Genomic DNA, 19,566 nt, shown 5'->3' on the forward strand with positions numbered 1-19,566 from the left:
GGCCAGCACCCGCGGGGGGCTCTCGCCTCCGCCAGCCGCGCCGGGATGCTTTCAGTCGCTGTAAATCCTCTCCGAAGGAACTGGGAAGACAGTTTTATGGCTGCTGGGGAGGAAGATTAGCAGGGTGTTGTTTTCAGAGCTGATCCATCATGGGACGCAGGCGCTGCGTGGTGCATCCGAGCACTCGGCTGCTGACGGGCAGCACAGCCTTTCCTGTGAAGGTTGAGATAAAGACGCCTGGTTTTAATGTTCTCTCTCCTCTTGGGATCTGAGATGTGAGTGACAAAACCGCCTCTGCTGCGGCCCTGGGCCCCATGCGTGTCCCCTCTGCCCGTGCAGCAGCCGTGCTCCTTGAGAGCCAGGGGAACGGCGGATCGAGGGTATTTGGGTAACGGCACCTGCAAAAGGCATTAACCCCGGTGGAGAGGGCGTGCGGGGCTGGTCCCTTCCCATCCTCACACACTCCCTCTGTCATTCTCTCCTATTTCAGCTTGTCCACAGCCCGGGAGGGAGCAGAGTTTCCATTCCCCTGCGCTAAAGAAAATGTCTGAGACAATAAAATCTAATGGTTCAGGAGGGGGAGGGATAAAAAGACACCAAATTGCATTTGTCTTCCCCCAGTTTCTCCCTCCCAGCCCCTTCCCTGTGGGAGGGGGTGCAGGCTGTTGGCTCTGTTGGGCATGCGCTGGGCTCCGAGCCTCCCCACTCCCCCATGCGCTCAGTCGCCGGCTAATTAGAGAGGCAAATTAGCTCCCTTAACAAAGGTGGAGGGGGGCATTGACTCATGCCCACTCCCTCCTTCGCACGCAGGGGTTCCCTGTGATGTACATTTTGGGGAGAGGGGCTGGGTGCTGCTGGCTGTGTCCTGCAGCAGTCCCGCGGGAGCAGAGCCCTCGGGGGTGGCAGGTGAAGCCGGGGTGACACCCCATGCCGCTGGCTCCCCTGGGCTCTCCCCTTCGGTCAGGGCTCAGCTTCCCCTGCTTCCCCTGCGTGGCGACTTGGACGCCGGCACAGACATAATAAACCGCTTTTCCTTTTCCCCTTGTTGCCGGAGCCGTTCCTGAGTCACATCCCTGGCCGGCTGGCCTCTTCCCCAGGGCTGTCTGGTCTGGCTGCCTAACCCAGCGCGTCGGCTGGGAACTTCAAAGCGATGAGATCCAGTCCGGCCGAGAAGGGCCCTCCTGGCTGGATGGATGGCCGTGCACCGGGGAAACATCTGCGCAGGATCGGGGGGGGCGCAGGGGCTGGCGCGGCCGGCGGGATGCTCTGCTCTGCTCTGCGCATCCCGGCTCACCTGCGGGCATCGCTCAGCTGCTCCCAAGGAGCTGCAGGAGCCAGACCCTTCGCCAGGGCCACCTTCTGCCCCGTACCCCCATGTCCTCACAGGAGCACCCCAACAGGGACTCCATGGCTCCTGCTGGATGCTGCCTCCCCACAAAGCTCCCAAGCTTGGCAGGGGTGCCGGAGGCGGGAGATGGGTGCCATTAAAACTGAGGTGGGAGAAAAAAGGAGCTGAAGGCGGCTACTTGAGGGTTTCTGCTGTACCCTCAGCCCATTAACGCAGAGTGCGCCGATGGCCCCCAGCCCCGCTGTCAGCCGAGTTCACGGAGCAAAGCTGCAGATCACAGGCAGAAACTGCAGCCAAAATCTGCAGAGCAGCCAGGTCCCGTCTCCGTGACCTTCCCTGGGGCCGAGCCCGTCCCTCTGGCCCATCTGGAGATGTTTGTCCTCAGAGGCTCTTCCAGGCGCCTCTGTCCAGGACAGGGCTTGGCAAGAAGCAGCCAGGGAGGAGGACAATGATCTCGATGTCCACCTGCTGTGGATGCAGGGAGGTGGCGGAGAGGGCTTTCCCGGCTTGGATATTTTGCACCAAAAAACCGAGTCCCTATGTCTTGCGTTGAAGTGCAGTTCTCCCAGCAGAAGCTCTGCCTTCCCCAGGCAGGGTGCGGCCCCAGGAATTCCCCAAAAGCAGCAGAGTTCTGCAAACCTGCTGCAAACCCGAGCGGCCCAGCAATGCCGGACCCCTGGGATCTCGCAGCGCTGCCTGTGCCTGCCCTGCAGATCTCTCTGGCTGTCGCCGAGAGCCTCTTTATTGTTCTTGCGGAGGGTTTTGTTTCACTGCTGCCTTCCAAGTTCCCAGGGATCTAAATTCTAAAGCAGGGTCTTGTAAAGAGCCCTGTCCAGATGGATGAGATGATTTTGCTGGTATCAGATGAGATCTATCCCCTGTCTTTATCCGCAGACAATGCAGCAGTGGGAGCAAACAAGGATACAGCCTTTCTTTGGAGGCACATTAGCCAAGTAAGAGCCTTCTTTTTGTTCTGTACCGAAACCCAAGACCCTGTGGCCCAGACCACCTCGTGTAGCTGCCCCGATCCCTGCAGCCACACAAGGATTTACCCCTTTCGCTGCAAAATCCCCCGTGGTGTTTCCTTTCCTGCTCCTGCTGTCGGAGGCATTGTCGGTGCCCCCAGGGCCGGGCAGGTCTCGGTGGAGCAGTGCTCGGGGCTCTTCCACTCTCCAGCAAAGATGGACGTGACACCTGCAGAAGGTGGAAGTTGCTTTGGTTGTGGCCCATCTTTAAAGGAGAGCTGAGCCCGTTCAGCCAAGGATCGGGGTCCTCCGGAGCAGCCAAGCTGCTCTGTGCAAGCATCGGCTTGCAGTGATGCTTAAAGCCTGCGGCCAATTCACCTGCTTTCAGATTTCATTACAAGTCCTAAAATTCAGCCCAGGTTTGTTTTAAGAAGTTACCGGAGGCTGAGAGAGCCTGGGACTGATTTATGGCTTCCCATCAACATCATGTGGTTTTACCACGAAACTTGGAAGCTCTGGCTGCATTTTTTCTTTGGAGATTTTGGCTTTGCTCCAGGCTCGGCTCCGAGGGGTGAGAGTGTGAATCCAGGGTGCACATCAGTGCTGGAGCATTCGGGTGCTGCAAGTGAGATGGGGGAGATAGGGATCACTGCAAAGAGAATATTTAATGTCAGGACAACACAGCCATCTTTTTCAGGGAAGCACCGATAAGGCGACGGGAGGCTTGGCACGCAGGGGAGCTTGCAACAGTTCCTTTGCTTTCAGCGTGGCTTTAATTTCAACACTTGCCACTTATCGCCCTTGCATCCTGCTCACTGTTCAGCGGCTCGGTGTCAGCAGCTGAGAGCAACGTCCCCCACCGCGGCTGCGTGCCCAGGGAGGTTGTGAAATCCCGCTGATCTCCCTGGTGCCCTGCTCCCGGACCCGCGGGGTGAGCTGCTGGTGCCCACCGGGGTTAAATATGTGGGCTTTTGCCAGAGAAGCATATTTTCAGCCTCAAACATGCATTGTCAATGACTGCAGAAAGGTATTTCTCAGCTGCTCCAGTGTCCTGTAAGCCAGCCAGCCAGTGGAGAGAAACAAGCCTACTTTTATTGCTATTTCTTCATATTTCCTGATATTGCCAGTCTGGCGCTCGCAACCCACAGGCAGATCCCCGAAGGTCCTGGGTTTGGATTACAGCAGCGATACTTTTGTCTTTTCTTTGCCTTTAATTTCAGATCCCTTGTGCCCCGAAGGGGTCAGGCTGATAAACCCACCCGCTGCAGCCCGGGCATGGAGAGCAGACCGCAAACCAGGCCAGCACGGGCGACGCGGGGCCGTGCCCGGGCACCTCGGGTGCCGCTGGGGCTGGGGCTGGGGCGTCCCCCTGGCCGTGGCGGCATGAGCGTCCTGGAGCCCAGTGACCGCTGTGTGCCCACGGACCTCTGAGGGTCACGTTGGGAGTCTTGGCTGCTGCCTCATGGACAATGCATGAACAGACGAAAATAGCGCTTTACGTTACATAAATAACAAGGACAGGGCATCTGTGAGCTGCTCCGGCCACGAGCGAGTGCCGCGTCCTGCCGAGCATCCCTGGCACGGGGGCTGGCGGGACAGCAGAGAGGTGCTTCGGCGCTTGGGTGGCTTTGTGGCTTTAATGTAGTGGCTTTTTAAAGTAAAGATGAAAGGGAGAGCTGAGCAGCGTTGTGTCAGTTCCCCCATCTGCCTCCAAAGGAAGCTGGTGGGGCCGTGCCGAGCACCAGCAGCTCTGTGCCCGCTTCCTGAACTTCCGCTCGCTCCTTCCCACCGCCGGCACAGAAACGTCTGTGCCACAACCAGACCTTGTCTGTGCTAAATGCTGCACCATGCTGTGCCGTGCCGGCTGAGAAGCACCGGCTGACATGGCACGGCCCCATTGTGAGATGCTCAGGTGTCCGGCACCGTTCCTCCGTCCGGGGCGCGTTTGATGCTGCTCGGCACGTCCGCTGATGCTTTTTTCCATTACACATTCTCACATACCTGTTTCTTAAAGACCACGTGTGATGTTGTTGCCAAATGTAAACTATGAGCTAGGACGAGACCCCAGAGCTCCTCCGAGCAGTTATAAGCAGAGCTACAGTGAGTTTGTAATTATTTTATACCAAGCCTGGTATTTCCCCCCCCCCAGGGGAAGGCCAGTAGAGTGAACAGGAGCGGGCCCGTGCCAAACCGTGCCCAGGCAGTGCTTTTATGAAATCTTGGGTTTGTAAGAATTAATTTCATTTAAAACATTCTTTTCATTTTTCATAAAGCACAGCAAATCCGCGGTACTTAGGGCAGGAATGCAGCGAGAGTGCTGCCGGGCAGGCAGCAAATTACCCACGGCAGATGAGCCGTGACGGTGGGGTCGCCCGTGGACCGGAGCTCTGCTGGCCTCGGCTTACTCCAGGCATCCCGCTGGGAAGAAGGGAGATGCTGGAGCAACCGTCTTGGATGCAGCCCCCTCGCATCCTGTGCTCCCAGGGGATGTGGGAGTTCAGGCGTGTTTATCCCCAAAGGTCAGGCAAATGCCAGCGTGGCCGTTTCCCAGCCCCGCGCCCGTGTGCTGCGGGGTTGTGACATCCTGCATGGGTGGGACAGGGCATCACAAATCGTCTGAGTCCCCTGGCTGGTGGTGGCTGGTCCGGGGATGAAAGCTGGCCTGAAACCCAAGCAGACTTGCTCACGTGACAGGTTGCAAAGAATTCAAGTGAGGTTTGGGTCTGGGGTATCTGGCCAGAGCGGGGTGCCAGGGGCTAGAGCCGTGCTCTGGATGGGGGCTGGCAGCCGGCGCTCCTGCCCTGCACGTGAAGTGTGAAGATCAGGGCTGTGGGAGAAGCAAACCTCTGTCCGCCTCATTGCTGGGCTGCTGGGGGCATGGCAGGGGACACCTTTCCATAAGCAAGACCCCTGTGGGGCTGGCTGCTGGGGGCCCTTGGCGTGGGACAGGGTTTGCTCCCTGGGGTCCAATCCCTGTCGAAGGAACAACCCAACATCTCATTATTCTGGATGGCAGCCCCACTGGGAAGGGGTGTAACTCTCCTCCCTTCAGCCATTTCCCCCTTCTGCAGCTTCCCAGGACAGGGCACCTCAAGTAACGTGTCCTCTTAGGGTGCAAAAGGGCGCTCGTGACCTTGGGCGCACTTCCCCGGCGACCTCAGGGGTTCGGCCACGAGCGCTGATGTGGGACATGGCCCACAGGGGTTAGAAACTGGAGGCAGCCGATGGGTCCATCTGGCTGGTTCCGCCGCCGGGCTGGGATCGCTCCCCACCGCACTCCCCGGCACTTCCAGAGAGGCTCGCTTGCTGTAAATCTCTGCCTCCCGCCTGGCTAGTGGGCTCCGAGCCTGCTGGAGAGCTGATAGTGATGAGCAAGCGGAGGATTAGAGGGTTTAGCAGGTGTCAAGCCTCATCTTTCATCCCGCTGCGAGGAAGTCCGTGGCTCGCTCTTCCCTGATCCTGCGCAAGCCCTGCCGGAGCCGGGACTGCCCTTTCCCTCTGTGTGTTTGCTGCTGACCTGGAGGCAACAGGAGATGGGGCGAGGGTCTGCGGTGTGCCCAGAGCCTCCGGGCACCATCCAGCTTTGAGCGTCCAATTTTGCTGGATAGATGAAGCACCTGAGAAGGAGAGGTCAGCAGCTCTCTGGCACCGCGCGGCACAGCCGAACAGATGGGGCTGACGGGGATGCCCAGGGTGCGCGGCGAGCCGGGCGATCGAGTTCGCCAGCTGTGGTATCGGGTTGAGCCTGCGTTGCTCCACGGTTTGCTGGGGAGAGCGTGAGAGCGCAGGGCTGGGCGCACTGTTTATTTTGGTTAAATTGAGTTTTCTCCGGGAGATTGGGGGGCGTGGGGGGCCTCCAGACAAGGGGCTTTTGTGAGCTGGGCTGCAAACCGATCCCCTTTTGTGGTTTTGCTTTTTTGGATGATACAATTTGTTATTCCAAGAACTACCCGGCAAATGGACCCTATTAGCCGAGTTCCCGAAGCGGCTGGAGCTGGCGCTCGTGGTGCCTTTGTCTGCGCCCACCTTGAGCCCGATGGGAGCCACTGGGGCCATGTTACTGCAGCGCCTTTGCCCCCGGACGGTGCCCGGGGGAGAGGGGGGGACTGGGGGGCCGGGAGCTGCCATCCCTCCTTGCAGGCTGTGGGGCCGTGGCTGTGCTGACGGGGCATCTTAAGGGATTAGACCCAGCTGGAAAAGTCAGTGGGATGGGCGGAAAGCGCTGGGTTTGTTGAATTCTCAGCACACTCGTGTCCCCGGCAGCACACTGACAATAACCTGATTGTTGCTGCACTGCTGGGGGCCGGAGCCAGTGCTGGGGGGGAGCCCCATCCATGGGGCAGCCCTTTTGCCCCCTTGGACAGGGCTGGACCCTCACCTCCGGCCACCGGAGCTCGGCAGCTCAGCGGGAGCTGCAGTTTGCATCCATCTCCGCCCTTGGGCACGAGGGCTCTGGCCCCAGCCCCAGCCAGTATTTAAGGTACTTCCCCCCCAAGAATCCCCGGGGAGAGTGCTGACCGTGAGCGGGGCCGACTGCCCCAGCGGAGTGCCTGGCGAGCAGGGTGGGAAGCGGGGGGCAGCCGCAGCATCAGGGGTCCCACGGCAGCTGCAGTTCTGCAGTTACCCATGGTGGCTCTGCAGATCCCGAGCGCGGCACGGGCACGTCTGTGCCACACACGCAGGTCCCTGGCACGGAGCAGCAGGACTTGTGCTGGGGGCAGCGCACGGGGTCCTGCCAGCAGCCCCCCACCTGCGCCGCGGCAGCCCTGGCATGTCTGGGTCTGTCCAGGGCGGCTGTGCAGACGTAGCTGCAGCCTTGTGCTGTTGAAGCCCGGCCCAGGGGCCGCAGTGCCAAGGCATGTCCATCCTGCCGGGCAGCCCAGGGCTGGGTGGTTCAGCCGGAGCATCCTTGGCTCGCTCGGTGTTACCTCCTACCGTGCGGGGATGCTGCTGGCTCTGTTTATCTTGGCTCCGTTGGGCTTTTTCCTGCATGCGAGCCGGCTGGAGCTGGGCAGGAGCCAGTGGGTTTATAAATAAAAGCATCGGACACCTCTCTGGGTGGTGCTGAAAGCTCCCGAAATAGCCCTGCCGCCCCGCCAAGGCACGCGTGGCCAGGATGTTCGCCGGGGCAGCCCCAGGGCTGGGTGTGGGAGCAGGGCTCCCCCTGCTCCCCAACTCCCATCCCGGCCGCCCTTGCACAGCAGCCCCTGGGTCTCTCTCCCCAGCTGGGTGGGCACCCACTGTTCCGGCAGCGCCGGGACAGTCTGCCCCGGCCAGCCAGGATGTATCCCGGCTCCTGCCAGCCTCCCAATGGGATGTGTCCCCTGGAGCTGGCTGTCCCCTAGCCAGGAGGGATGCCCCAGGAGCAGCAGCGGGCACTGGCCGTGCCCAGGGCTGGGTTTGCCGCAGAGGCTAGGTGCCTGCGGAAACCCCCCTGGCAGCGCAGGCACGTGTTGCCACAGAAAAGGAGGGTCAGCGCTGTCGGGGACCTGATGCTGTGCTCCTGCGAGGGGAGCAGAGCAGCCCTGGGGCACGGTGCCTGCGGGGCACTGCACCGAGGGGAGATCGGCTGTGGTGAAACGGCCCTCGGCCAGCTCCGGTGGATGGAGAAGAGCTGGGAGGAGAGTGCCGGCTTTACGGCTTCACCTCCCGTGCCCGGCACTGCCTGGCCGCATGCCATATTTTCACCGCAGCGCTGGCCCAGTGTGGGCAGGGACGGTGGGAGGCCGTGGGACACTGGCCTTGCGCATCGTTTGCTTTCTGCCAGCGGAGGAAGCCCGGCTCGCTGGGGCCGCGGTCCGGCCCTGGCAGAGCTCAGCGGGGGCCGTGGGAGGGGGCAGCCGCAACATCCCGACAAAAGAAGCCCGGCAGCGGGCGGGAGACGGCGCTGGGAGCCAAGCACAGGGGCAGGACCCCGTCCAGGGCTCCTCGCGCCGGCCGCCTCTGCTCGACGCTGCCTGCCCTGCCTGCAGTGTGCTGGGAGGGATGGAGGCGGCAGTGGCCTTGGAGACCCCGGTGCCTCCCTTGGGAACCAGCTGCAGCGTGCCAAGGACCGGCGCCCAGCCGTGGCCAGAGCCATCCTTCCAACAAGCCCCCGCCAAATTCCACCCACGGCCTGGCATTTCAATGTGCCGTGTCTTCGGAAAACAGCATTTTAATGCTCTTGCTGTCAATGAGGTGGAAAATGTCCGTGGGCTTGTGCAGGAAGGCTCCTGGCTGCTTGGCTGTGCCGTAGGTGTGCCGGGGCTGGCTGAGCACTGGCCAGGCGGCTGGGGATGGGGTGGGATCCTCTGGAGCCCCACGTCTCTCCGGGACTTCCCTGCGATTGCAGACCAGCTCTGCTTATTCCAGTTATTTCCGTTGCAGCAATGAGGCTGGTGCCGCCCAACCCCAGGGTGGGTCCCGCCAGCCTCTCAGTGTGGAGATTTGGGGTGCACCCTGACCTCCCCAGGGTGAGTGCGGCCGGCGGGCTGTCACCCCTCCCCGGGCAGGGATCAGGGGGCACTGCCCGCTGCCATCCCTGCGCCTCCCCCAGCCCGGCCAGCTCCTTCGAGAGCCTTTCCCTGCTCCGTTCCCACACAATAGCTCCTGGGTTGAAGGCTGAAGGGTTTCTTGGGTTTCTTTTCTCCTTTTTTTTGGTTTTTTTTTTTTATAATTGTCCTCTAGAATAATGGGATGAATAGGTCGATTTAATTTTTTCCCCATGTTTCACTGCGACATGTGAAGGCTCATAAATGCCAGGCGAGCGCGGCAGTGCTGCGCCCACAGCAGACGCCCGGCACTCGCCCAAGCCCGGGCTGCCACGCGCCTGCCATTTCCTAGAAGGCAGCAGCGTGCCCATGTCTGCCCTGGGTCAGGTCTGCTCCCCGGGTCTGGATCTGCTCCCCGGGTCAGGTCTGCTCCCCGGCACGGGGGGACAGTTGGGATCAGCGTTGGGGTTCCTTGGGTGTCAGTCCCCTCCTGAGCACCATGGCAGCCTCCTGGTGCCTGTCCCCGAACAAGTGGGTGCCCCCGTGCAAAGGCGGGGGGTCCTCGCCAGGCTCAGCATCGTGCCGTCTCCAGCCCGCATGGCCTTGGGCAGGATGAGCCCCTCTTTGGGCAGCAGGTCCCGAGCGGGGACAGAGGGAGGTTCCCACATGACACAGCCCGGAGGAAAACTCTGCCTGGAAAAGAGGAGCTGGATGTTTTTCCAGCTTGAAGCCTGAACAAAAGGTTTTGTAATAAGTGCGTCCCATGGCCTCAGCTCAGCACCCGGCTGGGCCAGCCGCGGTGGCTGGCGCAGCCCTCCCCGTCCCCCCCGAGTTGGTCCCCAGCTTTGCACGTCGGTGCTCCTGGGACGGGGCCGTGGGGCATGGCCCTGCGCCGTCACCGCTGCAGCTCCGTCCCTTCCTCCAGCAAAATGTGCCCCCGGGAGACTGCAGGAACATGGGGATGGGGGGACAGCCCGGAGCGCCGCCGGCTGCGTGTCTGCCGGAGGGCTGGCGCCTCTAACAGAAATAAATAAGTTTCCCTAAGAAAATATTCTGTATATTCTGCACTGATTTCCACTGGTGCTTGAACTCCAGGTCCCCAGTTTTGGTTGGCAAAGGGTGAATGGTAGCAGAGACGCCCAAGGCAAGCGCTCTGCGCCCTGCGGGGAGGCAGGGCTGGCCCTGGTGCTCCCAAGCCCTGGAGCCTGCGAAGGTCACCGGCTCCTCGGTGCCTTTCCAGCCGGCTCGCTCCCGGCTCGCTCCCGGCGCTTCCCGGCTGCTCCTGCCACTCCTTCCCCTGACCTGGGTCCAGAAGCGGTTTTTCTCCTGGGATGCTCCCGGGCACAGGAAATCCATCCCATTTTCCTCTGGGCAGCTGCCCTGGTGCAGTCCGCGTCCGGCCACCTCCGGCTGCTCCGCAGGGCACCGTGTGCCCCCGGGCAGGGCAGCTCTGCCGGATGGTCAGGAGAAGCAGAAGCAGCGGGAGATGAACATGGTTTGTGGGCGCAGGGCTCCAGTCAGGAGCAGGCGGGGGACATGGGGGGGATCTGGAACCCCTTAAAGCAGCTTAAATGAGATACTCGATTACGCTGGAAATTAGGAGCCTGTTAATAAGATCGTGGCTTCGGGAAGTGGCACATTGGCATTGCTTGAGGTTGAAAGCTCCTTGTTTATGACAAACACAGATGGTGCACGTGGGAGCAGCGAGAGGCCCCCCCGTGTCCCCCAGGACACGGCACCCGGCTGGCCGAGACCCGGGAACCCCGGGGGAGGAGGGAAGCAGCGCTGCCCCACGGGACCCGCTGCTGCCTCGGCCACGGGGCTCGGGGGAGAACAGGGGTTTTGGCGTAATCCCCAGGAAAGTGGGGCCGCTGGAATTCCCTGTGAGGCTTTCGGCTCCAAGACAAAGGAAATGTGGAAACTGAAAAAAAAATAAAAAAAATTTCAAATTGAAAAATCAAAGTAGCTGATTCAGCAATGTTGAAACATCTTGTGACAGCATCAGACATATTTTTTCCAAACAAAATTCTGGGAAAAAATCAGCCTGATTTTACACAACCCGCATCCATCCTGACGGAAAGGCATGTGCTGGGGGGTGGCGCGGGGGCTGCCCGCAGCTGGGGTGGCGCTGGGATCGGTACACGGAGCCCCGTGGTGCTGCAGAGCCCCGGGAACGCAGCCCTGCAGAGGCTCTGCACCCACCGCGGCGCCGGCCCCGCCGAAATGGTCATTACAAAGTGCGGAGGAAAATCTGAAATCCAAGCCGGCAGCGCGGGGCCAGCGCCGGCCAGGCGGCAGGAGCGCGGTTTATGGTAGCGTCTTGTCAGAGTTTCCACTGAACACCTCAGGCTTGCTGGGATCTCGCATCAGCTCACATAAATTAAATTAAATTAAATAACATAAACTAAAATACTGCCTGAAAAGCGTGCGCTCTATCCCCTCGCCGGGGTGTGAATATGTGTAAGCAGCTCTGTGGCTGCTGCCGTGCCGTAAAAGCTCCTTTATGGTGCATGGCCCTGGGGGCAGCAGGGGATGGGGATGGGGATGGGGACGGGGATGGGGATGGGATGGGGATGGGGACAGGGATGGCGTGCTCGGGGCAGCAGAATGGGGAGGGTTCAGGCTGTGGCAGCGGGTGATGAGGGTCCTGCCGGGAGCCCCCGCCATCCGGAGAGAAGCCGCCACTCATTTTCTTCACCGGGTTAATTGGGAGCGCAGCAAAGTCACATGCTTCAACTCCCTGAGAGCCCTGAGCCAAGGCTGGGCTTGTCACTCCCCTCCTGGGGCACGGCCAGGGCAGGGCAGGCGAGGGGCCCCGCCAGCCGCAGGGGTGCAGCCCCCGCTCCTCCTCCCCGCCACCCCACAGTTCGCCCGGCTCCGCCGCTGCCCGCCCTGACGCCGCACCCGTGCCCAGCAGGTACCGGTGCCCGGCGGGATGCTCTGCCCTGGGCGCTGTGCCGGGGAGACCCCGGGATGGGACCTGGGCAGAGGTGGGGGATGGCACGGGGGTGAACGACCACCCCGGGGGGGATTTGCTGAGCAAATGGGGGGAGGAGGGTCACTGTGCCCGCGTTGCTCGGTAGGATGCCGGTGGGAAGCACTGGGGACCAGGACCCGCGTGCCGCCCCGCTGTGCCCAGTGAGCAACATCTCGCCCCAGCGAGCCCCCGCGGTGCGGGCAGGGAACAGCCAGTGCTGGGCTGCGTGCCACCGAGGCGAGGGCAGCTTTCGGTGCGGGCAGGGCCGCGGCACCACCCCAGCAGGTAGCCCTGTCGCCCCGTGCCCCCGCGCCGCCCGCCCGCCCGCCGGGGAGGGACGCAGCCGAGGCTCCCGCTCCTGAAATTTCTTTTAATGTAAACCTAGCTCTAAGGCAGCTTTTTCTCATTTTTAAACTATTTCATATCAATCCTTGGCCTGACATTTGTTTTCTTTGAGTGCGGTGGGGAGCGTGGTCGGCATTGCTGAGGATATCTCCTCAGGAATCTTGGCAGAGGCGGCTCCCTATCTTTGAAGAAACGGCAAATGCAAAACAGAAGGCAGATATTAGAGAAGCACAAACAATATTTTCCCCCTGCTAACCCCAGAAGCGGCGCAGCAGCCGGCTCGGGGGCATGGCGGTGGGGGGACCCTGTGCCCGGACCCCGCCGGCGGCACCACACCTGCCCGGGTTGACCGCGGGGCAGGCAGAGCAGGGCAGGTCCCCATCACCTGTGGCCATGCCGTTGTGCAGCGGCACGTGGCCAACCCGGTCCCCAAGGGCTGTGACCCACCCGCTGGGACGGGGAGCGGTGGCAGCCGAGGAGCGGTCGTGCCGGGAGGGTTTGCAGTGGATGGGGTGGGAGGCTGGTGCAGCCGGGGCTGCCCCCACCGGGCTCTGGAGTTGCCCCCCAAATGCTGAAACCCCAAGGAAATGCTGCTCGGAGGGCGAAGCTGGTTTCACAGGCGCATTATCGCAGACGGGTTTTGCGTGGGACGTGCACGGCAAGGGTGTGCGGGAGCGCGGGTGGCTGCCGGAGCGTGGGCTGCCCGGCCGGGCAGGCTGCAGGCAGGAGCGCGGGCACCAGCCAGGCGCACGCAGGCTCACCTGGGAGTGTTGCTAAAAAGTTGGAAGAGGAGAGGAAACAGAGATCAAAGGACGCAGGAAAACCAGGGAGACAGGATTTCAACCCCTGACAGTAAAATAAAATGACTGTTAGGATAAACACTGCCAGGCCATTTCCCATCCCGGGCAGCCAGGCTCGCTGGTGGGGGCGGAGGCCGGGGTTATGTTCCTTGGCGTTTCACATACAAGAAGTTTTCGCAGCAGCTCACAAATTTGCCGTCGTATCTGGGCAGCTGGGAGAACAGTGGAGGGCGGCGCTGGTGAGGAGTGGCAGTGCTCAGCCCGGGAAAACAACGGCGCGGGGGACGCCACGGTGGTAACGCTGAGCCGGGGAGCAAGCTGCCGACCAGCGGCACCAGCTCTCCCGGGGGCACCGGGAGCCAACTCAGGAGCTGCAGAATCCCACATGCTCCTGCTGCTCGGGAGCCTGTTTACACCGCGGCGTGAGGCTGCGATGGACAGAGCGTGTCTGTCCTGTGGGAGGGCAGGCGCTGCCGTTGAGGCTCCTTGGTGCAACTGGAGCTGCGGGGGGGGTTCTTGCAGGTGGCGAGAGGAGAGCCGGGCGTTGGGGCTGATGAACAGAGAGGTTGGGACAGTGGCATTGGGGTCTGAGGCAGGAGAACCTCCTGGACATGGTCCCACGGACTGGTCCTGCAGAGCAGCGGCTCGCTGCTTAAAACCTGATCCACTGCGGAATGAACGTCCGTGGGTTCAGACCTGGCCTCTCCCCCTGTTCACTCTCGGCAGCTTGGGCATTGCCAGCCCCTTCATCCCCTGCCCCAAACTTCACCCCAGTGATGGATCGTTAGGTGCCGAGGAAGTGGCTGAAAATGCTGCTGCACTTGCCGTGGAGGCCTTGGAAAGAAGGGAAGAGATGCCCGGTTTAGGGCAAGGTCCTCCCAAGAGAGCTTTGAAGGCACTGCAGGGCTCCTAGCCTCGCCAGCGGCTCCCCACGGCAGCGGCTTCCCTAGTGCTGTTATGGGCTCCCACTGCTCCTCGATCGCCCGCATCCCCCTTCGTGGGGGTCCCTTCCCACGGGGTGCGTGGACAGGGGCTGGAGCAGCCGTAGTGTCGCTGGGTTCACTCGCAGAAACCGTGTCCCCCTGTGATGCTCGCGCGGGCGCAGTGGGCTCCAGCAGCACCAGGCTGCTCTGTGCCGCACCATCGCCCCGGCTTTCAGTGGGGACAGCGTGGATGGGGACATGGGATGTGGCCGGGGCATCCCTGCCCCACATGTCCCGGCCCACGGTGCGGGCAGCAGCCCCGAGCGAGCTGCCCTGGCCCCTCTGAGCACCTCTGCTCCAGAAAGCTCTGGCCTGGACCACAGCTCATTCTAATTAAGCCAATGACCCCAGCACGAGGCTGGAAGTTTAAATGTCTGCGGTTGATGGCCACTTGCCCACAAATTCCCCAAGATGGGAATCGCTCTCTGCGGGTCCCTCCAGGCGTAGCAGTTTGCAAAACACTCGTTGCATTAGAAAATGCTGTTTCTACACAGGAGCTGCGACGGCAAAGCGGCGTCTGACCCATGGACCCCGGGTAAACACCATGCGCTTCCCACCAGAGCATACGTGTCCCTGGAGCAGGGCTGCTTTGGCTGACGGAGCCGGCACGCGTCCCTTGGGGAGCGATGCCCTGAAGCTCCTGCAGCTCGCTGGGGCTCACAGCCTGCGTCGCTCCCCAGGGTGTCTGGGCAGATGCACCAGGATTCGGGTGTGAGAGGCTGTGCTCAGGTCGTGGCATGGGCCGGGGCTCACATGGCAATTCAGACCCCATGCAGCCTGGCCCCTGCCGCTGCGCCTGCACTGACACCGGGAGAGGGGCTCCAGACCCTGCCCGGTGCCTGCCGGGGTGGCGAGGGGGACAGGACCCTCCAGCACCACCGTCCTCTCCGTACACCCCAGCTCCGGCCCTCGGCTCTTGCTCTACTCCATCTTTTGGCTATCAGGGACGGTGTCACCGCTGCCCCTCAGGCAGGCCACTGTCCCGCCGGGAGGAGGAAGAGGAGGAGGAGGAGAGGGGAAGAAGAGGGGAGGAAAAAAATGAATCCCCACAAAAATGTCTTCATAACAGGAAACGTCTCATAAAATACCTGTGGTTTGGCATGTGTGATCCGACTGGTCAAACTATGCACCTGGCAGGCAACCCTGCTATTAATGCTGTGCGCAGTCTGGTATTTCGGTGGAGCTGAGGCTGTCGGGGGGAGTAGGACAGGACCGGGGAGCTCAGGGTGCAGAAACCCTCCGTCAGGGCCGGGCCAAGGCGGGGAACGCGTCCCTCGGGTCTGGCTCACCTCCATGTGCGCCCGGGGGGACATCCCAGCCGTGTTTCAGCGAGGGGACCATGGCGCCCCGGGGACGTGGTTATCGGGGCTGAGCCTCGCGCCCTGGGCAGAAACCGGGCATTTCTGCAGCTTCGGGCCAGGGTTTTCCACCCAGACGCGGGCCCAAGCCAGTGCAGCCCCAGAGGTCTCTGCCTAGGTCCCCAAGCACCACGGTGCCCACCATTCCCTGGGGATGGCTTCGCCCCCGCGCGCACCCTCGGCTCCGGCCATGGCCGGGCGTGTCGGCAGTGATCAGCCCGGGGCTCTCCCGTGCTCAGCGGAGGAGTTTTGACAGCTGGAGGTGAGGGATTAAGCCCTGAGCTGTGACCTGCGCCAGGCTCACGCCTTGCTGCGCTCCCGGCACACACACGCGGAGGGTCATTAATCCGCCTTAGCTGATCCCTGACCCGGCGGCTGTGGGATCAAGTGGCAGCGCCGACCCTGTTATCAGCACCACCAGCGGACGTCGGACTCCTTGGCTCCGGGCACCGTGCAGACCGGGCAGCGTGCAGCGCGGGCAGCATGCGCCGCGGGCAGCATGCACCGCAGAGGCCCCCACCATGGCCAAGTGCCGGCCTGACACCGATGCAGGGCATCACGCAGCCCGTGCGGTGGGGCAGGGTGTGGTTCCCGCACGCTCCCCGCTCTCTGCAGATGGCTCAGGCATGTCGGGAGGCGAGTCAAGACAGGGAGAAATACCCAGGTCGGTCTTGCAGCAAGTTCTTTAGCAGCTGCCTGCAAACCGGCTGTTTTACGACCGGCAGAGCGAGCGGAGCCTGGCGTCCCAGCGCCTCGTGTTGTACACCCATCCCCAGGCTCCTCCCGCCGCAGCAGCTGCCCCCACCGCAGTCCCCCAGCACCAGCTCCTCTCCTGCGCCCTGGCACAGCCGTCCCAAGCTGCACACGTGCTGGCTGGCCCGTGGCTACCAAGAGCGGCTCGGTCCATGGCCTTTCCTTCAGCCCTCCACCGCCTGCCCGCCTCTGCAGGAGTTGCTAAGGCAGCAGGAGTTAATTAGCACGGAGCCCCCAGCCTTGGAATTAATTTGGCTGCAACCTCTGCCTGGACCGGAGCAATACAGATGGATGCAGCCGCCACCCGCAGCACACCGGGCTGAAGACACTGTGGGGCTGCACCGCAGGGCGATGTGCCACGCCGTGCCTGCCGCGCTCTGCCATGCCCTGCCATGCCGTGCCATGCCACGCTCTGCTGTGCCGTGCCATGCTGTGCCGTGCCGTGCCGTGCCGTGCCGTGCCATGCCCAGCCCGCCCTGCGCAGGGGCTAGGCGCGGGCGCTGCAGGGGTGGCGGGAGACTGCCTGCAGATGGGGTGGGGTGTTTTTCTTTCGTCAAGGAAAATGTTTTCTTGTTCCCTCTGCTGACGGGCGGGCGAGGCTCCGGGTCCGAGTGGAGCGTACAGCAGCTTTTGGATGGGATCAGGTGTCATGCATTTAAGGACCAACTCATGCCAAGACTCTCCCCGCGCGCTCCGGCGCTGCTCAGCCGAGCTGCTGCCTGATGCCTTTGGCTTTTGCAGCCTGGCCTACGGAAACAACGTGCTCACTCTCCATTTCAATAGCTCACTTCTCATTTTTGACTCGTTTTATTATTATTTTTAAAGCATGTGTAGCGCAAACCAAATCATCGACCTCCCGCTGGAGTCAGTCCAGCCCCATGTTGGGCTTGGAAAACCTCCCTGCTTTATTTTTTATTGTAAATGACCGGAGGATGGAGCGGCTCGATGGGACACGGCGGCGTCCAAACCCGCGCTGCTCCAGCCCACCCACACGCGCCGGCTGCTTTCTCGGCGCTTTCTCTTTGCAGTGTCCACCCGCGCCGGGCGAGCGCGCGAGGCGCTCACCGCTGCTCGTCAGCAGCCTGGGGCGAGCTTCTGCTGCGGTTTGCAGAGGTGGTGCCCGTGCCCCGTGGTCCCAGTGTGCAGCATGGGGATGGGGACAGGGACAGGGATGGGGACGGGGCCACGGCGGTGAGCCTGGGTGTGCGGTTGAAGTGCATCGAAGGCCCCATCCTGGCTCATCCCCGTGCCCAAGCAAACCTGCGTGGGGGCTGGCATGGCCCTGGGTCTGATGCGGTGACGGAGCCAGGGCGAGGGCCAGCAAGCGGCACGCCGCACCCCACCGCGCCCCGCACTGATTGCGCTTTTACTGCTGGGTTTAAACAAGTTCTCCGTTTTACTGACCCTCAACCGCAATCGCAGGTTCCCCGTGGCTCACATATATTGACTTAAAAAATAATTAGCCTTGAAGGGAGCAGGCGCGGTGCCTGCCTGCCAGGCCCATAATTAATATTTAAATAACTGGGGCCATAAATCAGCTGCAGCTCAGCGAACAAGCCCCCGGTTGTGTGCGCGGGGGAAGCGTGCGGCTGCGTTGCTCGCAGGAAAGTCGCCCAGCCTGCGGGCAGGGCCGTGCCCGGGGAGCGTTGACGTGGATGCTGTGGGGAGAGGGGGACGGTGCGGGGTGGCAGCAGCTCCTTTCCGCTGGGAATGGCCAGGAGCTGCGTGCCGGGAGCGTGCCGGGAGCTCGCCAGGCCGACCAGCACAAGCCACAGACTGTTTCTGGAGGGATGGGGGCGGCATGGGCTCCAGCTGCCTGAGCCCCTGCGCTCCTGCGAGAACAAGGTGACATTTCTTGTCTCCTTTCTCATGCTTTAAGTGTGAGATTTTTTTTCCTTTTCCTGAAGCTTTCATTGCGTGCCAGGGGTTTTTAACACGTCTGCTCACTGACTGCCAGGGGAGCAGACACTCGCACAGTTCACGCGGCGGCGGCGCGCTCTGAAGCCGTGCCAGGGGTCTCCGTGCCGTGCCGCTGCACCGGCTGCAGCCGTGTCGGGCCCCCGCTCCCCCCGGAGCCGCGCAGCGTGGTGCTGCAGAGCCCCGTCCCGGCTCCAGCACCTCGGGGGAATGGCACCGCATCCCGGACCCTCGAGCGCTCCCCCTGTATGAACTCTCCTGGCCCAGCTGCTCCCGCTGGGCTTGGCTTTTCTGCAAGGAGCGGTTGTGGTTGAACTCCGTACTGGGCTGGGGGGGCTGGAGCTGCACCCCAAGGACGGCAGCCCAGCCGGTGGCGGTGCCCAGTCTGGCATCGCACCGCTGTGCCTGGGAGCCGGCCGCAGTGCCCAGGCAGCAGAGTGGGGTGAGCTCTGTCCCGCAGCGCCGGGGCCAGGAGGGGCTGTGCTTGGGAGCCCCCAAAGCATCTCCCCTGCTCCAGGCGGGAAAAAAGTGTCTCTTCATGGGATTTCATGGGATTTCAGCTGGCCGCGCCACAGCGGCTCCCGGCTCCCCGCCCCACAGGAGGACGGGCAGGCGACAGCGGGCCATAGACCGTCACGGGCGCAGCGGCCCCGTCCACGCCATGAACCAGCCAACGTTTGCAACCTGCCTAGGAGATGAGAACTTTGCACGGCTGCTCATTGTGATTAATTATCATTTCATAATGCAGGAGATTTCAGGCATGAAAGAGCCTCTTCACAGACACATTGTGCACACTTTATCCATCATCTGAGACTCCAGATGTTTCCATTTTATTCTTATTAAATCACCGCCTGGAGATCCCGGGTAACATGAGGCCTCTTGCCCTGGTGCCGGCACCGCCGCGGGGGACAGCAAAGCACCAGGGACCCCTTTTCCTTGAGGGACAGAGACATGTGCCTGGGGGTCTCAGGCCAGACCCCCCAGTCTTCCCCGCAGCCCCTCGGGAGAGCAGGGGCAGGTGAACGACCCATCCAGACCAAGGGAGAACGTGCAAGAGCTAAGCCTGTATCTGGAGACGCCGGGTTACAGATGGCCACCTCGGCGTGGAGCAGGGGGACTTGATCTCGCACCCGGCGCGCAGCGAAACCGCGTCCGGAGCCAGGGCAGACGGATCACCTTGTCCTCCCTCTCCCTTCCCTCCGGCTCTGGTTTCCCCCCAGTCCCGTGTCTCTCCAGGGGCTGAGGTCTTGCAGAGGGACAAGGGGACATCTGCAAATGCTCTGCAGCACCCAGCAGCGAGGGGCTGAGCCACCCCAGGGTGCTGCTCCTGCGGCAGCACGAGCGGCATCCCATGAAAACACCCCAGGCAAGGGGAGGAGCAGGGGTGAATAAAGCCCAGGTGGGAGAAAAGAGAGCTGGGAAGGGAGAAAGTTAGAGATGGAGGCACAGGGGTCATACCAGGTAAGGAAAACAAATAAATAGCTGATTCAGGGGTTTGTTCTCCTCTTTTATTTAGCAGAAACTGTATTTTTACAGCTGCAATCCCTTAAAATGGGATTCTTTTTCCCTTAAACAAATCCTTGTAAAATAATGCTTCATAAAAATAAGCGTTCCTCTTCTCGACCCCGAAGACAGAAAAACAATAACGTC

Source organism: Gavia stellata, chromosome 29 (assembly GCF_030936135.1).
Source record: "Gavia stellata isolate bGavSte3 chromosome 29, bGavSte3.hap2, whole genome shotgun sequence".
Classification (NCBI taxonomy): Eukaryota; Metazoa; Chordata; class Aves; order Gaviiformes; family Gaviidae; genus Gavia; species Gavia stellata.